We start from the raw sequence: 20,320 nt of genomic DNA on the forward strand, positions 1-20,320 counted from the left end.
GGTTTACCAGCAGCGCATCATGGAATAACACTTATAAACCATTTAGCCAAGTTCCAGATCTGTATTAAGAATTCAAAATCTTAGTTCTTAGGAGTATGATTATGATGTTAATTCAGAAATCTGCATAGGATTTTTTTTTTGTAGTTACCTCTCCAAAGGCTTGTACCAATTTATATCTTTATGCTAACAATATAGATGTCAAGATGTTTGTGTTATGAAATCTGCCTTTCAGTACTAGCTCAATAGAGTAAATCTGAGGAATATGCAGTTTCATGGGAGAACACTTCTTATTAGTTGATAGCTAAGATGCTTTAATAAAAGAGAGATGCAGAAATGCTGCTGCCTGCAGGTCATTGTAAACTTCTTGTTTTGTTCTTCCTCTTCAGTGGTAGTACAGGAAACATTTCATGAATTAATCTGGACTAACATAAAAAAATAAATATTTTCTAATCATAATGTACATCCTCATCTCTCTTCATCTTGTATCTTCTATTTCTTGTGTTTTTTCCATGCAATGAACTTGGCTTACCTGCAAGTAAAGTGTGCTTGGAAATTAAATACAAATACAACATGTGTTTTTAATGACAGGGCCCATGGCTTGACTCTGAGAACATCCATATATCAAATACTTTTATGGCTTTGTATGCTACTTGATCTGGACATTGGAAAAACAGGAGTCCAGGCAGAGCAGAAGGGTTTCACAAACCTTGCTTGTGCAAGTGATTAGAAGTGGCTGTTTGAATTCACATTTCATCTGGTGAACTCAGAAACGGACCATACTTTTCATTAGGATTGTTTCTACTAGAAAGGTGTGGGAATCTGCTACAGCTAGATAGCAGACGTTAGGGATAGAAAACTCTCCATTAAAATATAAAATAGGGATGTTTTATAGGATTTAGAGAACAAGAATTAAAATATGTTGAAGGGGCCGGGTGCAGTGGCTCATGCCTGTAATCCCAGCACCTTGGGAGGCTGAGGCAGGCAGATCACCTGAGGTCAGGAGGTCGAAGCCAGCCTAACATGGTGAAACTCTGTCTCTATTAAAAAAAAAATTAGCCCGGCATGGTGGCAAGTGCCTATAATCCCAGCTACTCGGGAGGCTGAGGCAGGAGAATTGCTGGAACCCAGGAGTTGGAGGGTGTAGTGAGCTGAGATTTCACCATTGCACTCCAGCCTGGGTGACAAGAGTGAGAATCTGTCTCAAAATAAATAAATAAATAAAATAAAATAAAATAAAATATGTTGAAGGAATACACTTACATATTTAGAGTCAATATTGACCAACAGAAAAATATGTTTTGACCAAGGCAATTTTATTTTTAATGAACATGTTCAGAAAAGTTACTGTTCAGATCCAGTTATATTTCCTTTATTTTCCTATTATCTTATTGGTATATATTGTTTTGTCTTACAAAATATAATGGATGTACAAATTAAATAAATATATATTATATATATATCCTCACACTATTTTTTCTGATTATAAATGTTTTATAAATCAATGTGAAAATTGAAGAAATAGAGCAATGTACAAGGCATTGATGATTTTATCACTCAAATACAACTACTGTTAAAATTTGGATAATAATCTTTTAGGCTTTTTAAAAAAAATTCAAATAAATATAAACCCATTTGAATGTAAGCATGCATATGTATGATTGTTCATTTGCTTGTTTATGTATTTATTTTAAATATGGGGACAACTTGCTTTTTAATTTAATATAGCATATTTTTCCATGCCAGCAGATGTAGACCTATTTCATTATTTTTAATCTTTATATATAATTTTGCTGCTTTCAGGTACCATAATTTGTGTAACTGATTTGTTGATGGAAATTCAGGAGTTTATAGTTATCAACATTAAAAACAATGGCCTTTCATATGTATATCTCTTCTCTATATCTATACATAGTTGTATATTTGTGAATATTTCTATAGAAAAAAAATACCCAGAAGCAGATAGCTTTTTACTATTTAAAATTTTCAAAATGATACCACAGTGGGCTTTATGCCCATTTTATTGCTGAGCTAACTAATAGTAAAAGGGTTAAATCATCTATACAAGGTCATGTAGCTAGTCAGTAGAAGATCCAGGCTGTGTCCGCACACTGTACCTGCATAATCTGACTACAGAGCACTCTACTAAGCTGTTCCATTATTTCTGTCTCTTGGTATGATACTTATTTACATATTTTAACATTTATGAAATTGGAATCTATCTCCCCATTGAGGCTATCTTACAATTATATTCAACTAGGAAAGAGCATGGCATTGATGTCTTTGCTGACATATATGCACATTCCATGGTTATTACGGATTCCATGACTAGACATCTGTAACTCTTCGACAAAGCACATAAGGACTGTTGAAAGCAGGAATATGCAACCTGCTTGTTGTTTAAAAAAATTCCACTGATATCTTCATTTAAATTAAAGTAACAAAATTTGTCAAATGGGTGTCAGAAGTCTGGAAGAAACCCCTATAAATGACAGTAGAGAATTCTACAAAGAAGTATTGCATCACCCACAGTCTTTCCAGAATAGTGGCTAATACTTGGCAGAAAAACTTAGATGTTCTTAACTCTGTGTCAAAAAAATGTTTAAGAAGAATTGGATCCCAAGTGTAATCTTGTCGTAGTTCATATGGGCTGCTAAAACAAACTACTATAGACCGGGTGGCTTATAACAAGAGAAATTTATTTCTAATGGTTCTGGAGGCTGGGAAGTCCAAGATAAAGGCTGGCAGACATAGCGTCTGGTGAGGGTCTGCTTTCTGGTTCATAGCCGTCTTTTTCCTGGGTCACCACATGGCAGAATGGACCAGGGATTTCTCCGGGGTTCCCTTTATAAAGGCACTAATTCCCTTCAGGAAGGCTCTACCCCATGACCTAATGGAGGCCCCATCTCCAAATACCATTGTAATGCGGATTAGGTTTCAAGATATGAATTTTGGGGGACATATTCACTCTGTTGCAAATATCAACCAATTGGTTTAATTTATATATTCATTTTTTGTGTATGTAAGAGTGATACATCATAAAGACCAAATCTAAATGTAAAAGACCTCTTTGGGTAAGTAAAAATAAAAACAATAAATGACAAGAAAATATTGTACATAGTATAGTTCACATTTTTTTCTTTTCTCTTAATATATAATTTAAAGATACTTCTCCCAATCAATGGCATTTGAGACTCAATAAAATATATTAGTACCTATCTTATGGAGTTGTTATAAGAATGACTAAATGCTTAGAACAGTGCTTAGTATGAGAATAGTATTTTATAAATACTAGTTATTAAAAATATTTAATAGAAATTGCAAATTTTCTTCCAAAAAGGGTGATCCAATTTACAATACTAATTAACAATTTTATTACAGTAATTTATAACCTAAACATAATTTGGTATAATTCTTCATCAAAGAAAACAAAGTTATTATCTCAAACTATCATATGTGACTGTATAATTTCTGCACAGATAAGTCTAAAAGAAAAAAAACCTTTGACACAGTCCCATAATAAATTCTACCAATTATTTTCTCAAGTAGATATTTATAACTTCTGGGTTTCATATAGGAACTAAGATTGTACTTTTACCAATGACCCTTTGACCTCTAGGTAATAATAATTATTATTCAACAGATGAACTGTACAGTTTTTCTTCAGTATCAGTGAGGATTCATTCCAGGACCACTGCGAATACCAAAATTCATGAGTGCTTAAATTCCTTATATAAAATAGTGCAGTATTTGTATATATCTTATGTATATCATCTGATATTCTTTAGATAATCACTAAATTACTGGTAATACCTAACACAATGTAAATGCTGTGTAAACAGCTGTTACACTGTATTGTTTAGGAAATAATGAGAAGCAAAAAGAGTCTGTATATGTTCAGTACAGATGCAACCATTATTTTTTTTCTGAGTGTTTTCAATTAGCAGCTGGTTGAATTCATGGATATAGAACCCACAGATATGGAAGACTGACTGTATTTTAAAAAATTAAGAAAATGTTAAAGGAAATTTTTTGGCTGCATATATTTTTTAAAGTAATGAAAACATAGTATATAACCAAATTCAGTAGTATTTTTGATATATCTGAAGTGAGTCAGCTTTCCATGCAATTTCTTTTTGAGACTTGGCCCTTTATTGATTCAGTTTCCTCATCAATGAAAACGATATTACACTTTGGCTTTAAGATATTGGAATTGTTACTCCCTACTTAACTTTTTGCTCCAAATGTAGGGGTATTAAACAGCTATAGGCAGGAATTAGAGAAATAAAAAAAGTTTCCATAAAGGGATGACAAAACACTTTCCACCTGTTATATTCTCATGAGTCATCTACTTGAGATCATTTTCTTAGGATTTTTTTAGAACCAGACCTCAGGAGTTCCTGATTTCCTAACTTTCATGCTAGAACCTAGGAATAGTTCTATAGGCACAGGAAGATGCTGAAAGAAAGATTCTGAATCTTCTCAACTTTCTACAAAATCTTTTTGTTTCCAATAATTAATATATGCTATCAAGTATGGCTAGCATTTCTGATGCAAAAAGGTACGACTAAATATATTTTAGTTTTGTTCCCACATAAAATTAATGGGTTTCTCTTTCCCTTTTCCATAAGAGGACACATTTATTGAACTCTTGGAATCATTACAAGGTTTAATTTTACAGTCTTTCTTGGTGGATCATGTGCTCAGGCTTTGTTGTGGGCCAGGCACTGGCCATAACCATTGAAAAGACCAAGTCCCAGCTACACAGCTGACAAACTTTCATTCTGAGACCCTTGAGAGAATGAATGAAATATTGTTCACCTCCATCTCTTCCCCGCACTGTCCCTTCAGCTTCCACAGGACTAAAATAGCAGTCTTTAGGCATACGTGCACTTCTGTAGGGTCAGAGCAAGTCAGAGGGAATTACCATTTAATTAGGTGCAAAGCTTATTTTCTGAATCATTTGACTTTTTCATATATCTTGTAAAAGAAAGTAAACATTTACACTTTCAAAACAATTTTTAAAAATTTGTGCCTGTTGACACCTCCAAGAAAAGGAGGTTTCTATTGGTAAGAAAAATATAGCAAAGCATATAAAGTACATTATTCATCTCTTTAAATATTCATCACTTACCACTAATGTACTCATGTATGAGAAAGCATATTGCACATTACATGTGGAATTGCTTTCTTATGTATTTTCATTCAGTCATCTCTTTCAATCTCTGTTCTCATAATTGTTGTAGATATTGCAAGGAATGACCAAGTCAAAGCTTGAGTTGTTCCAAAATTATTTTAATGGAGATTTCAGTTGTTTAGGGGCTATCTGGGGAAGAAGTTTATCTTCATGAGGACAGCCAATAACTGGGTCACTCATGGATATCCACTTCAATTCCAAGAAAGTATCACATCTACCGAGCGAACAGCATGGCTCTACTTACCTGAGGAGGGGTGTTGTGATTGAGTAGTTTAAGCTTAAAAATGTATCAGAGCTCATGCCAGTATATCTAGTACAGTGGTTGTTAAGATACGTAAACAACTGTAATTGAAAGTGGAGTCAAGCATTTAGACGCAGAAACACTAATTAGAACTAATTGACAAGTGTTATAACACTCACCAGGGTAGCTCTTTACATAGGAAAATGATAGTTGTGTAAATACAGTGATTAATTGTATTCACTTAGCCATTATTTTTCTTCTTGGCATCAAGCTGGCCCAGTACTTGGCCACTGATCATAACTTTAAATTTATGGTAGGTTTCTAAGTGAACATTTCTGTTTTTCAAGCCTGTCTTGCCTCTGTCATTTATATACACGTGTATTTGTGTATGTATGTATTGTGTGTGTGTGTGTTTTATCACATTTATGTGTGTATGTTTTACTCTAACATCTCTGTTGGATCTAGACTTGGGTTGAAACTATCTTTAATCTCTGTCTTAGAAGCTACTTTCAATCCATGAACTTGTTAAAAAAAGTTATTGCAGGATGGTAAGCATAAATACAATTATTTCATGTGCTTTTTTTGTAACTTAAATATTCTGGTAGGAATTTGAAAGCAAGTGTTCCAGTCTGTCATCTAGCATTTGCTACAAATACTACAATTCTCTTAAGAGAAAGAAGTGTTATGCTGAATTTATTACTTATCTATAAGCATATCTTACCATATTAAAAATGTAATTGGAAGACTACTAAAATAGAGGTTTCACTGAGAGCAAAACAAAAGAAAACACATTTGACAACTCCTCATAAAATGAAAATGGTGAGGGAAAGTTTGTTAGACACTTCTGATGTGCACTGGAGTGGAAGGGCAAGAAGGCTCAGGAAAGTTAGGAGAGCTGGTTCCAGCTATGATTCTATCACTAATGATAATTATAACCAAGGAAAGCCACTTGAGCTCTTTTGATCTCAGGTTTCCTGTCTTTAAAATGAGAGGAATGAAGCAGATGTTTTCCAAGGTCCTCCTTTTCTTTAAAAAATTAGTCTATTGAGAATTATTTATTTTGAAATATTTCCAAGGTAAGTACACCAGACTGAAGTTTGGCCCATTTTCATAAGGAGTGGTAAAGAGCCTCTGACAATGTTAATAATGGCTCAGACATGGGATTGAGTCCCACCCAGTTTATAACCCTATAACCCTTATGGGCTTTACCCATTTTCTCAGGTGTAGTGGTGGGACTGGGATAAAGTTAAGGGGATCTGGTATACTTGGATTACTCCATCCATTTCTTCTTTTTAATTACATAAGTATTACAAATCATCTTCTGAATTGATTTATTTTTACCATTTTAGGGCAGAAAAGAGGATAAATTTGAGGGTGTTGGTGATCCACCTGTACATAGAATGATACACACATTTTTCTAAAGAATATCTGTCTGATTTTTGTAACCAAAGTCATTACAACCTCTTTTACCCTCAGAATAAGTTAATATAAACAAGAATTTTATTACTATATTCATTTCCTATGTCTGCTGTAACAAGGTACTACAAACTGGGTAGCTTAAAGTTATTCTCTCGATTCTGGAAGCTAAACCAAACTGTCGGCGGGGCCATGTTCCCCCTGAAGTCTCTAGGAACGAAGCTGTTTCATGCCTCTCTCCTCACTTCTGGTGGTAGCCGGCAATCCTTGACATTTCTTGGCTTGTAGAGGCATCACTCCAGTCACTGTTTCTGTTGTCACATAGTGCTATCCTGTGCTTCTGTTTCTTTTTGTCCAAATCTCTCTCTGTCTTTTTAAAGACACCAGTCATTGGATTTAGAGCCCAACTTGTCCTATATTATTCTTAAATATGACTTAGGTTGGCCAAAACACAAAATTACATTAAGTAATATTTTTCCTGATAAACTTTACATGTGTGAATTGATGGGATAATAATAGAAAATTGAGTGCATGCCAAATGTATTAAGTTGAACAATTCTGAGGAATCAAAATTACTATTGAAGGTGTAAAAGAAAAATGAAAAAGAACATGAGATAATGTTGATTTCTTTCACTCCTAAATTGTTTCCTTGATGGATTTTCCCTTCTTTTTCAAAAAATAATGTCTTTTAAGTTCTCCATTGACTATAATCTTACATATCTACTATTCCGTTTTCTTCAGTTTTATTTTTTCTTTTTCTCCCGACATATTGATTCTTATAATCTATTTTTAGCTTTGATATGAAAGTAAAAGCTGGTTGGTTTAAAGGTGATTTATTAGACTTGACTATCACCAGTGGAACTTGATCTAATTTAATTACAAATTTTTTTAAGGAAGTTACCATGTCTCATGTATTGACAACTTTTAAAAAATTCTTCTTTTATCATCATTTTTCTGAATCTCTCAGTTCTCTAATACATTTACAATTATATTTTAGTTAAGATATTAATAATAAAAGCATAACCATGTTATTAAAATGTATAAATAATACATCAAGCTCAAAATATTAATGTATACACTTCATTGGAGAGAAATATGAGGCCCAATGATAGAGGGCAGGGCATGTTCAATGGAATATTGAACAGTGAAGTGACATGATCAACTCTGTGTATACATATTTTAAGGATTTATCTTTTTAAATAATGAAGGGAAGTAAGAAGTATAGTTCAGGCATTTACATAACTAAGGACTATGGTCTCTAAACCTGACAGTGCCAGTGATTATTAAACAGAAGAGAATAGATTTTATAAAAGTGTAGAATGTTGAATTGATAGTATATGTTTGCATAAAGAAGGGAAGGATTTGATGACACTTAAGTTTCTGTATTAGGTCAATTTATTAGATGATGGTGACTTTAGCAGTCTATGGAACATAAGTGATAAGTTAATAGAATTTTGCGAAAAAGATGGTTGACTTTGTCTTCATAATTTGAGATGCTTGTGGGCCATCAAAGAAGGCACATCTAGACAAACTGATTCAAATGAAGCTCAGGAGTAATATCTTAGGATGAGCGAATTTACTTAGTATTTTTTTTCACTTTTTTCCAAAAGAGAATTTTCAGTGGTTTATGAACAATATAATAAAATAAAGTGAAAATAAGGAATGGAAATTCACAAAAAAAGAAAACGTAGGAAAATTAGAGAGAGCCACAAGTGAAATTCGTTAACAAAATGTATTGCCACACGTCTTATACAGTTGTTTAAAATAAAGTGGCAATGTTTCTCTAAGCTTTGCAGCAGCAACCATGAGATAGGGAACTCCATTAGTGTTAAGAGGGCATGGAGTTCTATGTTTTGTATATTGCTGTGTTGTGCTCCCTGAACCTGGAAGAATGTATGACATGTAGTAATTTTTCAAGAGTATTTGTTGAATGAATGCATAAAATAACTCATAGATTCTTAAATAATTTTACGGATAATAATTCTTTTCCCTAGGCAAAAATATTTAGGTGTTTGAGATAGATTTATAAATCTTTTATTCCAAGGACTTTAATATTTGGTTGATTCAGTTATCCACAAGGGATCAATATCATTTTCACTTTGGGAAGGGAAGAGGATCTAGATTTTCTTGAAATAATTTTTTACCCTTAATATTGGCCTGTCCATAGATGCTCCAGGAAAGATTTGCTCATGAGGCTTTTACTTCATGAATGACCTTAGAAATACCTTTCAAAGGAAGGTGGTTATTCTGATTAAGTTCACAATTCATGGGGACAAAAAGGATAATTATCAAACTTGCTTATTCTAATTTTCAAGATGTTGTGCAGGAATTTAATTCCCCCACCTAGGCAAAAGTTGCTTTCATTGCATCATTTTCCTATTTCCTATTTTCCTATGAGCGTGCAGCCATCCCAAATGGCCCTGCAACTCCTAGATAAACAGAGAAAACCAAATTCAACTGATAATTTGCTAGGGGAGGATTAGATTCAGAGCCCACTTAGCATGACTACATAAATTATGACTACGTGTATGACCTTGTAGTATCCTGATTTGAAAAGACAGAAAAAAAATCATATAATGTGTATTAAATGCCAAAATCTTTCCAAGGAAAGGGATAAAAAAACTACTACATTTTCTTCTCTCATAAACACAAGAGACCATTACCAGATATTCCGAATATCCTTGAGTCCTAGGCCATTCCTTTGGCATCTTTTCTCTATCGCTCCCTGATACAGTGACAGTATTTCTCTGCAATTTCAAAGATTTGTAAATCTTTCCTAAGGAGCAGGTGACTATACTTTATTGGAACAGAGGCTTTTGCAATTCCAAAGAAAAAAATTCTCTTTGCTCCATCCTCACCAACCTTTGTGTCTATTTGCGCTTGTAATTGGCAGCCGATGCTGATTCCCAGATGCTTTCTTTCTTTTCTTTTCTTTCTTTATTATTATTATTATTTTTGAGACGGATTGTCGCTCTGTCGCCAAGGCTGGAGTGCAGTGGTGCGATCTCCTCTCATTGCAAGCTCCGCTCCCCGGGTTCACGCCATTCTCCTGCTTCAGCCTCCCGAGTAGCTGGGACTACAGGCGCCCGCCACCCCTGGCTAATTTTTTGTATTTGTAGTAGAGACGGCGTTTCACCACGTTAGCCAGGATGGTCTGGATCTCCTGACCTTGTGATCCGCCCGCCTCAGCCTCCCAAAGTGCTGGGATTACAGGCATAAGCCACTGCGCCCGGCCCCACCAGATGCTTTCTAAGGACTCTCACTGCATCTGGTTGATGATGGCTGTCATGTGACCACCTCATATAGTAATTTATTTGAATATGCAAATAACCATGCCTTTTTCTTCTTCTTCTCCTTCTCCTTCTCCTTCTCCTTCTTGTTCTTCTTCTTCTTCTTCCTCTTCTTCTTCTTCCTCTTCTTCCTCTTCTTCTCCTTCTCCTTCTCCTTCCTCTTCCTCTTCCTCTTCCTCTTCTTCTTTTCGTGAGCTGGAATCTCACTCTGTCACCAGGCTGGAGTGCAGTGGCGTGATCTTGGCTCACTGTAACCTCCTCCTTCTGGGTTCAAGCAATTCTCCTGCCTCAGCTTCCTGATTAGCTGGGTAGCTGGGACTACAGGCACGCACCACCACACCCAGTGAATTTTTTTGTATTGTTAGTAGAGACCAGGTTTCACATGTTGGCCAGGATGGTCTCGATCTCCTGACCTCGTGATCCACCCACCTCGGCCTCCCAAAGTGCTGGAATTACAGACCTGAGACACTGCGCCCGGCCCCATGCTTCATTCTTACAGGCAGTCCAATTGTTTCCTGTGCTTTAGATGGCTATGTGTCACTAATTAGATGACACTGCCCATTACTAGGAGACACAGCTTAGCTTTTCAAAAGACTTTCCAGATGCCCGCTCTCCATTATGCAGCATGGTGGGTCAAGAGTCTGAGTTGTCATGGGTCTCATGATTCTCTTCAGCCTGGAAGGTGTGGTGAAGAAGATAAAGCCATGATGTCAAAGCTTTTGACACTCTTATATTCTCAAAATCTGAGGCCAAAATATAATGTGGATAATATTTTTAACAGTATTTCTGTGTATATGTATATTGCTATATTTTATCACTCTAGTTTCTTGGAGACTTCCCACCAGATAACACTTTGAGTTTTTGTGCTGCAGGGGAATGGTGCATAATTTCTAGAACAAGAGGGTCTTTATTCAGAACTTATTGTACACTTACATTTTTATTTGAGAACATATCAAGAAAGCCAGCTTTTTAAGAAGAGATATAATTTTGAAAATTTCTTTAGTAAATCAAATCAGGCCTTTGGAATCCATATCATGAAGAATTCTCCATAATGTAGAAATTGTATCTTTTTCTGGCTAGGATTCTAGACCACAAGCTTGGCTGCCCTAGAGTAAAAGGAAGACATGATAGAACTGAAATACTGCTCCTTATGGTCTGTAGAAATTACGGGGAAGGGAAAGGAGAGACACACAGAGGAAAAAAGGATGAAAAATCAAAGTTCTCCTTCTTAGCATCTTCCACCTTACCCTAATCAGGGTCTGGCTCCAAAGGAGGGAGCAGTTTTGGAAATTCAAGTATTAGAAGCTTTAGAACAAAGGAACTAACAGTGGGCTTTTACTGGCATACTAAAGGGGGTGTTACTACCCTCAAGGAGAAGCCTCAAAGCAGACCACTTCAAATGTGACACTGAGGGGGCAGAAAAGGGCTAGATTTATTAGCCTGGGACAATGTTATTCCTCCTCCATAGCATGTACACAGGAGATAGACTGTGTGCCTCAATAAGGGGAAATGGCTGCTGATATGGCTGGTGAGCCATCAGATCTTGGGGCAGAGTACAGAAGTGATCATATGTGGAGGATTTTGACACCACAGTGGTGGGTGGGTGCCAGCACATCATAATGAGAGAGCCAGATGGCTGCAGTGGCTTTTTGAATGTCACCAGCCCAGGGAACAGCTAGTCCAACCTCTCTGCAGCCAGAGACTTCAAGAATCCAGAATGAACCACACACGTTGGAAAGCCCCTCTTATTGTCTAACCAGTGCAAGACCACATGCTACCTTATACACCAAGATACCCTTTCAGAGAGGAGCAGGGGTAGGGAGTAGAATTTTGTAAAATGTAATATTTTCTTTAGTTATCCAGGCAGAAAAGCAGTTACCTATAAAGGTTGTTTTAATCATTGGGCTGGACTAAAATTAATTGGACCAAATTGCAATCACCTCTAACCATATCTCCATTACCTAGAAGAACAAGGAATTTTTAAGAAAGATTGGGTCAGTTATAGAAAAATAAAGGCATTTTCTTTGCACACTGGGATGTGAGTGTATTGGAGACTCTGTTCTTAACTATATTTTATCTTTGTCCAGATAATTAGGAAACGGGACAATCCAAAGAACTTTTTGTACTAACATTATGCATGTCTAGTGTTGCATAGTACAGAAAAGTCTCAGAACCATGGAGCAATAAGTATTGCTCCTCATTGCTCCATGGCTGATGCTGTTTAAAAATTCTGATCTATTGATAGTTTCAGAGGGTCTGCAGTGACAGTGGACCCAGAATCTCATTTTAGAATAATCCCCGGGCAGTGAAGCAAGAAAGACCTGGTTTGAGTGTGAGTATAAATGAGCTGAAAAATTACATTTCCTCCACTTTAGGGAAGTACTCAGGCTGGGGGTGCCCAGCACTTGTCAGGGACACAGCAAATTCCATCTTCATTTTGGTGGAGGAAATGAGAGATTAAACTGAACAGCTGATTTTTATCCCAGTCACTCCACAAACTGTCAGTGTTTGTTTGAGATCTCTTTCTAGTAGGCTGTTTATCACTCTGACTTTCTTTGTTCTTCTTGGCTTTGATCTCAGTGGACCAGATTCTTGTTTTAAGTAACTCAAGGGGAATTCCAAGACAAGGGCAACATTCTCTGATTTGATGTTTGGAAGCACCAGTTTTGCTTTCTCCATCGTTCGTGTTTGCTTCTCGGTGTGTCTCTCTCATTTTCTTTTTTCACTTTAGTTCGTTTTCAGAGTGCAGAGTATCAGAGAAACAAGAAGAAGATGGGTCTTCCATAGAGTTTCTCTTTTGGATTGATTTTTCAAAGAGCTGCCGAATAGCAATAAATGCCTTGCTCTGGTTCTGCCGCTTGGGAGTTAGTCCAAAGAGAAGTGTTTATTTCCTTGGTGAAAAATAATATGCAAGCTGGTTCGTGAGCAGTGGTTACAAGTAAACAATCATATTAGCTGATTTTTGTGTTACCAAACCCTTTCTAGACATGTACATTTGATTGTTGTAAAATGTTTTAAAATCATTGTTAATTTTTGGAATGCTTATTTTTTTTTAGATTACTCATAGGTTTCTGGTTGTTTTTGACATTGTATATGTATGCTTTCTGTACATATTCATAAATAATACCATAAGTGCTATTCTGTTTTGCAGATTCTCCCCCCTTGAAAGATATGTCCTTATACATGTGCTAAGGACTCATCTGCATCTGAATTTGTTATAAAGCAACTTAGAATCAATATCCTTTGGGGGTCTACAAAAGTGTTTTATGAACACATTTTTAATACATATCACACACATATACATATATATTTAAAATCAAATAAAAAGTGGATATATATCATATTTAAGATGGTTTGAGATAGCTAAAATGACACAGCTGGAATTATAATAAGTCAGTGCAGTGCAATGATCAGAAGCATAGAAAGTCTTTCTCCATATAATTATTAATAAAAGGAACATGAATTTACTTTTACTTAATAAATGCAGTATATTTAGCATGAAAATAATCATCCGAAAGTAGAGAACAATAGAAAAAAGGTGGGGAAAAAATATTTTGTACTTGAAGCTTGAAAAAATTAATTTGGGTGACAGTTGGATGCCATCTATTCTAGGAAACCTTCCTTCACTGCCTTGTGCATTCGAGTTGTGTCACTCTTTGGTTGAAAGCAATGCCGCTACTTTGATAATACCATCCTTTGGCTACAGTATAGTTAAACTCTTTTAATATGACCTTAAAATGGCCCATACTTAGAGCCAAAGCTATTGTCATTGTCTGCAGAAAAAAATAGATGATGATAAAGAGACTGAAGAAGGTGTGTCTGTGTGAACATGGCAACTAATACAACCACAATAAACTGAGTTCGTTACCTACTATACTATAAAAATAATATTTTTATGTGGAACTAGTTGTCTCACATATATCTTTAAACCATGTGAGTCTGCTTATTATTATATGCAAAAAGCTTCATTCTTCATATATTACTAGCTTTATGTATGATCCTCTCCTCTTATGGTCTACATAAAATAAAGATATAGAAAACCCTTCAACTAGCTGAAATCCTTAGAGAATTTCCAGTTGGAGGCATTTTCTATAAAGAGGGGAAAGAAAAACAACACTGGGAATAAGCCTTCTCTGGAAGTTGGACATTTTATCCCATGAGTGTACTCACTTCTCACTTGTGATGTGAAGACATCATTCTTTAGCCGCTGCCCTTTAAGAAATTTTCAGTCCTTTATGAAAAGGAGTTTGTCCTCAGCAGGTACCTGTAATGCAGTCTTATTAAACTTATCACATCCTTACTGAATTTTCAAATCATATTTTACTAATCAGTCAACTAAAAAGTTGGTGAATCTGTACAATTTATTATCTTTATGTCTCAGTTTACAAGTTAACACAGCACAACATAACATATTGATGGCAAAATGTAAAACGTCACATAAACAAAAACAAAAGGCAAACAGATGGAAGCTAAACACAAAGGAATATAGATATGGGGTACAGAAAATGTATTTTTTCTTATTTTCAGTTAGCAGTCTACATTATAAAATTTTTGGCAAGTATATAAATTTTGGGCCAGAGTTTTGAATGAGAGATGCAATTATTAAAACTAGTTTTCATAAATTAAGAAAATCTCACAGGAACTTTATAAAGTTTATTAATTTGGTGTCTTGACCTTAGAGAAGGTATGCTGATAATACCTGAACTCATTTCAGATAATTCAGCAAAGCCACATACCAGAAACTCTCAGAAAGAGGGTTAGTTCTGAGAAGACTGGATCATGGAAGGTGAACCTTAGATAATTACAGTGATCATATATTTCTGAATCCACCCAAATATTAACCTACATCACATGAAGAAATGATAGAACTTGACACTGAACTGTACAAATTTACTAAACCTGGAACTAAACCTATAATGTGCTGCTTTTACTATAACACAAATAAAAATAAATTCAAAATGGAGTCAAAGATAGTGAATGAGCCTCAAAATATTCTTGAATTTTAAACCTAAATGAATTTAGAGCCATGACCTTCAGATATGTAGCTAAGATAGGATTAAAAGGACTCCGACAGCCTGTTCTTTAGCCTTGAGATTTGGTTGGTATATGTTGCCAACAATTATGCATTTGGAGGATGATTTAAAAAGGCACATTTCAGAAAATCAATGCATTATTTGGAATCCTGAAGTATCAATTTAACACAATCTGTGCTTTAAACAACCCTATTTTCCCACTAAATACACTTTTTTTCCTTTGCAGTATATGTGTATTATTTTCTCTCTTACCAAAGTATAAGCCCCCTTGAACCAGGGAAAATGGTCTACAGTGTTAGCTCTATTTCTCTGTACTTTCCCTTTCCAGAATCTAGATTCTGGGTTCTTTGTATATATTAGCTGCTTAACACATGTTTGTATGAAGGAACACTAGTAAGTAGAACTCCTGAGATCTAAGATATTTTCTGAAATATATAATTCTACCTAATTTTTTTCAGAGATTAGCTTAGCAAGTTGAGTGAATGTAGCTACTAATGTTTTACAGTAATTTTAGAAATTTTATGGAAAATATAACTAGTGCATCTATGTGGAATGTGGTCAACTTCGTGGACTGAAATTTATTTAATTAACATTAATGATTTATTTAACTAACAAACAGTTGTTGAGTTAATAGGTTCCTAATAGGTACCACTCTAGATTGGATACTGGGGATAAAATTTAATGTTCATATTCCTCAAGGAGATTATTCTCTAGAACTCTGTTAAATATCCCTATGTATTAAGTACTGTTTAGGGTGCATTGACTATTTTTTTCTCATTTAATTATCATAGCAGTTTATGATCTCCATTTTACAGATATAGAAACTAATGCTTAAAGATGTTAAGTAAATTGCCTTCCAAAAGCCAAAACCTCAACCAAGAGCTGTCTGTTTCTTAAATCTTTGCTTGCAAATATGGCCATTTGACATGATTTTATGGACATCAGAAACTTTATAAAAATAAATCAGTTTCAAACACTTAAATTTTGGCAGATTTCACAGAAAAGTAGAAATATTTGGATTCTCTTGAAAAAAAGAAAAACAGAAAATATGGCAACAGTAGGCCAACATTCCACATAGCAACAATTGGCTACAACTGAGTAGTAATGACCCATTTTACACTGGCAATTATCTTTCCAGTCTGATGTAGTTTTTCCCTGGCTGCTTCCACTTGTTTATGCTATTTGCATTATTCTCACAGGTATCTGAGTTTGAGATTTCTGCATTCTTCCATGTTTTCACATGTTAATTTATTCCATTTAAGAAACACACACACTAGGATCTAATTTAAGAGTGATGTAGGAGATTAAAATGGTGGCTTTATTACTGACAGAGCTATTAAAAGATAAGTTCTGGGTATAGAGCAACAGTGGACTTCCCATTCCAGACCTCCAATATTAGATAGTCTTACCCATGATGTAGAAAAAAAGACAGATTAGTGTAAAAAGGAGTCAAATAAAATATCTCTAAGTTAAAAACTAAATTTTTCAACACAAAAACTATATGGATGGGTCTAGACATAGCTGAAGAGAAAGTTAGTGACCTGGATGGTAGATCTGAAGGAATCACCCAAAACGATGACTAGAGAGGTAAATAGGTAAATAATATGAAAGATGATTTAAGAGATGTGGAGTATGGATTATGAAGGTCCACTACATGTTCAGAGGAGTTTCATGTAGAGCAAAGGGGAAAAAATGGAGAGAGGAAACATTCAAAGTAATAAGTTCTGAAAATTTTCCATGAAAGAAAGAACATGCAAATCCATAATTTCTAGACACAGTGAATCCAAAACATGAAAAATAGAAATAAGTCCACTCTAAGACACATAGTGGTGAAACTGTATAACACCAAAGACAAAGAGAAAATCTTAAATGCAGACAGAAAATACAGACGACTTGCTGGGTGACAAGTTTTTCTCAGAAGGCAGTAAACCAATGTCTTTAAATAACTTAGGAAAATTAAGTTTTGCCTAAATTTCTATGGCTAGCCAGATTATCATTCAAGAGTAAGGGCAAAATAAAGACAGTTTCAGACAAGAATGACTGAGTACATTTATAACTCACAGACACTTTTTAAAAGAATTTTAAAATAATACATTTTAGTAAGAAGAAAATCAAACATAGAAAGAAGGAATGGGAATAATAAACGTAGTGATGATCTAAACAATAAGTATATGTGTTTATATTTACATAATACAAACATACAAAATATATGGACAATTGTGTCAGAGGCAAACCTATATTTGAAGGATAGGAGGTTAAACAAATTAGAGACCTAAGTGATAGATAATAATGTGAAATATGGATAGAGATTACTGCATTCAAACTTTTGCAAGTTCCTGGTATTGTTTGCAAAGAGGTTAGGTCTATTTTTAAAGATGGATTTGGGATAAAAATGTGATAAATATTTAACGGAGAGATAGACAAAAATGTTTAACAACTAATATGGTCTGGGCAAGAGCTAATTATAAAGGGTCACTGACCAATCAGAGTGGGTGGGTACCACGAACAACCAGGAGTGCTATTCTCATGCCTAACAGTTAAGTATTGGCCCTGATTCAAGGGTAGCCATTAAAATGATGGAAATTAATGCATAGTATCAAAAAATGCAGTTGAACAAAAGACAATACAGAATTTAAAAATCAATCCTGTAAAAATTAAAAACTGAGTCTAGAGAAATTAAGTGACTTGTCCCAGGTTGCACTGTGAGCCAGATGGAATTAGGACTAAGCTGGGATTTTTAATTAAGCTGGGTATTGCTCTGCTGTAGTATTCTGTCCCACAAATTCAATTTTCAAATCAATATTTTGAATGCATTTACTGTATTTACTTTATTTGGGTATTTATATGCTATTGTTTTTATTAATGATTCATATTTTACTGCTTTTAAACATCTTTTATGCTTTATAAAAGATTCTAAATATGTACATCTGTAAGTGATAATGTGCTTTAAAGAAATCACCTACAATTTTAATATTTTTAAAATGTGTATATATTTTGCCAAACTGAAAATATATAAAAATAGAAAAGAATTGCTGCTTCTATTAAAATTATTTAAATGTTAAATCATTTAAATGTTTGAAAATAGACATTATTTTTTAAATGTAAGAATTTATTATCTGTATTTATACACATAATTTATTTCTAACATTTCAGTTTTTCTGAGGGAAATAATAGTTGTAAAATTATGTCTTCCTTTGTAATATGATTTCAAAACGTAAAATATGATATTTTAATTAAATGATTTTTGGTATCCAAAGCAAAAAATTGAAAGCTTAAAAAAAAGACAGAAATATGGAGTCTAGAAATGATTTTCTGACTTTAGCAGCTTTTCCTTATCTTACATTTATTCTTTGATCCTGAATACTCCAGACGTAGTGTAAGCTAGCCTCCCTTTTCAATAGAAAAAGAAACAGTAAAAATGAATCTTTAGGATTCCATTAAAATCATTTGATAATACATTGGAGACTTGTTATTAAAGTTTGATAATGGTTTAACTCTGGTTTGTATGTTATCCATGGAGATTTTAGCTATAGAAGTTTAAAAAGTCCAGTTAAGTCACATCAAATCATTAAAAATTGAATTCCTGTTATCTAACAGAACAAACATTTTTGAAGACCTGCTGAAAGTTACTACTGTTTTAACCACTCTTTTATAATAGATGATTGATATAATATTGAATAGTAGTTCCTTGAACATGGTGCTATATATCTTACACAGAAGTGAAAACAAGAAAGAAATCCAGTAGAGTTGTCCCAGGAGAGGAAAAATAATTCTGGGTCAGAACTATAGGGACTGCATTAGACCAAAGTTGGCTATTACCTACAGAGGGACTTGATAGAAAATAGTTTCTTTTCTTATGAGTCAGCCTAGCTTTTGAGAAAAGGAACATAGTCATGGGATGACTATAAATAATAAGGGGCCAGAGAGAAAAGGTGCTAAATATCTTCCAGCACAAAAATAAAGGGTTAAGTTGTCCAGTCACAAGAGATTAAACCTAAAGCTACTGGAATTATGTTTATTAAATTCCTGAAACCCTGCAGGCTGGTTTATTTAAGTGCCTTCTCCCTAAGTTTCACACCCTACTTACATGTGTACAGTGAATTATGCATTTCTTCTGGAAAAATAAAGAGAAGTCTAACATACTCATAAAAACTTCCAAAGATGATTAGCCCCTTCTCCTGGCCACCAGCGTGCATTCCTTCCATCACCCTGCACATGTCTGACAGGACAATAGGCACAGCTGCAACAGTCAACAATAATGTGCTCCAGGGGTGCAGGCTCTGGTCTGGCCCTGGGTCACCTTTGAGGATGATGTCATGTCATCATGCTCCATTATATCTGGTTATTAATCCTCCTCTTTAGACTTGTCAAAGAGAGGTTGCAGAGCTTTTGCAAGGCAGAGCCAGCATTTTGGACGAAGGTTGTGTTAGTGACACAGATGACATTGAAACTAGGACATTATAAAAATTAGTTTACAATGAAAATCGTTCTTTGTCAGGAGTCTGGGTCAGACAGAGGATGATTCATCAGCACACAGACCACCCTTGGCCATAAAGCAGAGTGTATTGCTTGCTTGACACCAGGAAGAGTTTTATTTAAATAGATCGCCAAGATGTTATTTTTGGATCTGGTCAGAATCTCATTGAATTTTAAGACATCTTTATGTTCTACTTGATTTCCTCAATTATTGAGCTTTACTTCTGGTATCAACTATTTTTGATTACGTTTTCACACTATAAGTTTGCCAGAAAAATTCATACTGGTTATTATTATTTTTATGAGTTTATACACACAAATATGAAACATACAAAATAGGCTAGAATTTATTAACATAAAACATTTAATGTGCAAAGAGATAGGGCATTATAAAGTTATATGTCATGAGCATATTGAATGTGCCCAATTGCTTTTAAATGTCTAAAGTATAACCATTATGTGCTATTATAGGGATTATAAACTATATTGAAGTAATATATTTAAGCATCCAAAAAATCAGAGTAAATAAAAATAATTCTGTTCATTGGCTCACAGTTAGGAAGGAATGAGAGTAATAACAATAAAATAATAATGTGCAGGGAAAGACAAATACATCCTGCAGCAGCCTGAGCTGCAGCAGTCCTTGATTCAAGAGAGGGAGCCGGAGGCT

At 34.6% G+C, this 20,320-nt stretch overlaps 1 long non-coding RNA gene across 3 annotated transcripts in view; it reads right to left on the reverse strand.

The window, feature by feature from the left end:
- The window catches only part of LOC104006368 (uncharacterized), a 129,035-nt gene that overhangs the window by 80,297 nt on the left and 28,418 nt on the right, over positions 1–20,320 (reverse strand). Inside the window, exon 3 of one of the 3 annotated variants that reach the window (XR_010157177.1) lies at positions 14,312–14,405. The exons of the other annotated variants lie outside the window; for them this stretch is intronic. This is a non-coding gene — a long non-coding RNA (uncharacterized LOC104006368). The remainder of the gene's footprint in view (positions 1–14,311; positions 14,406–20,320) is intronic. 3 annotated transcript variants of the gene reach the window in all.

The sequence above is a fragment of the Pan troglodytes genome, chromosome 4, assembly GCF_028858775.2.
Source record: "Pan troglodytes isolate AG18354 chromosome 4, NHGRI_mPanTro3-v2.0_pri, whole genome shotgun sequence".
Lineage (NCBI taxonomy): Eukaryota > Metazoa > Chordata > Mammalia > Primates > Hominidae > Pan > Pan troglodytes.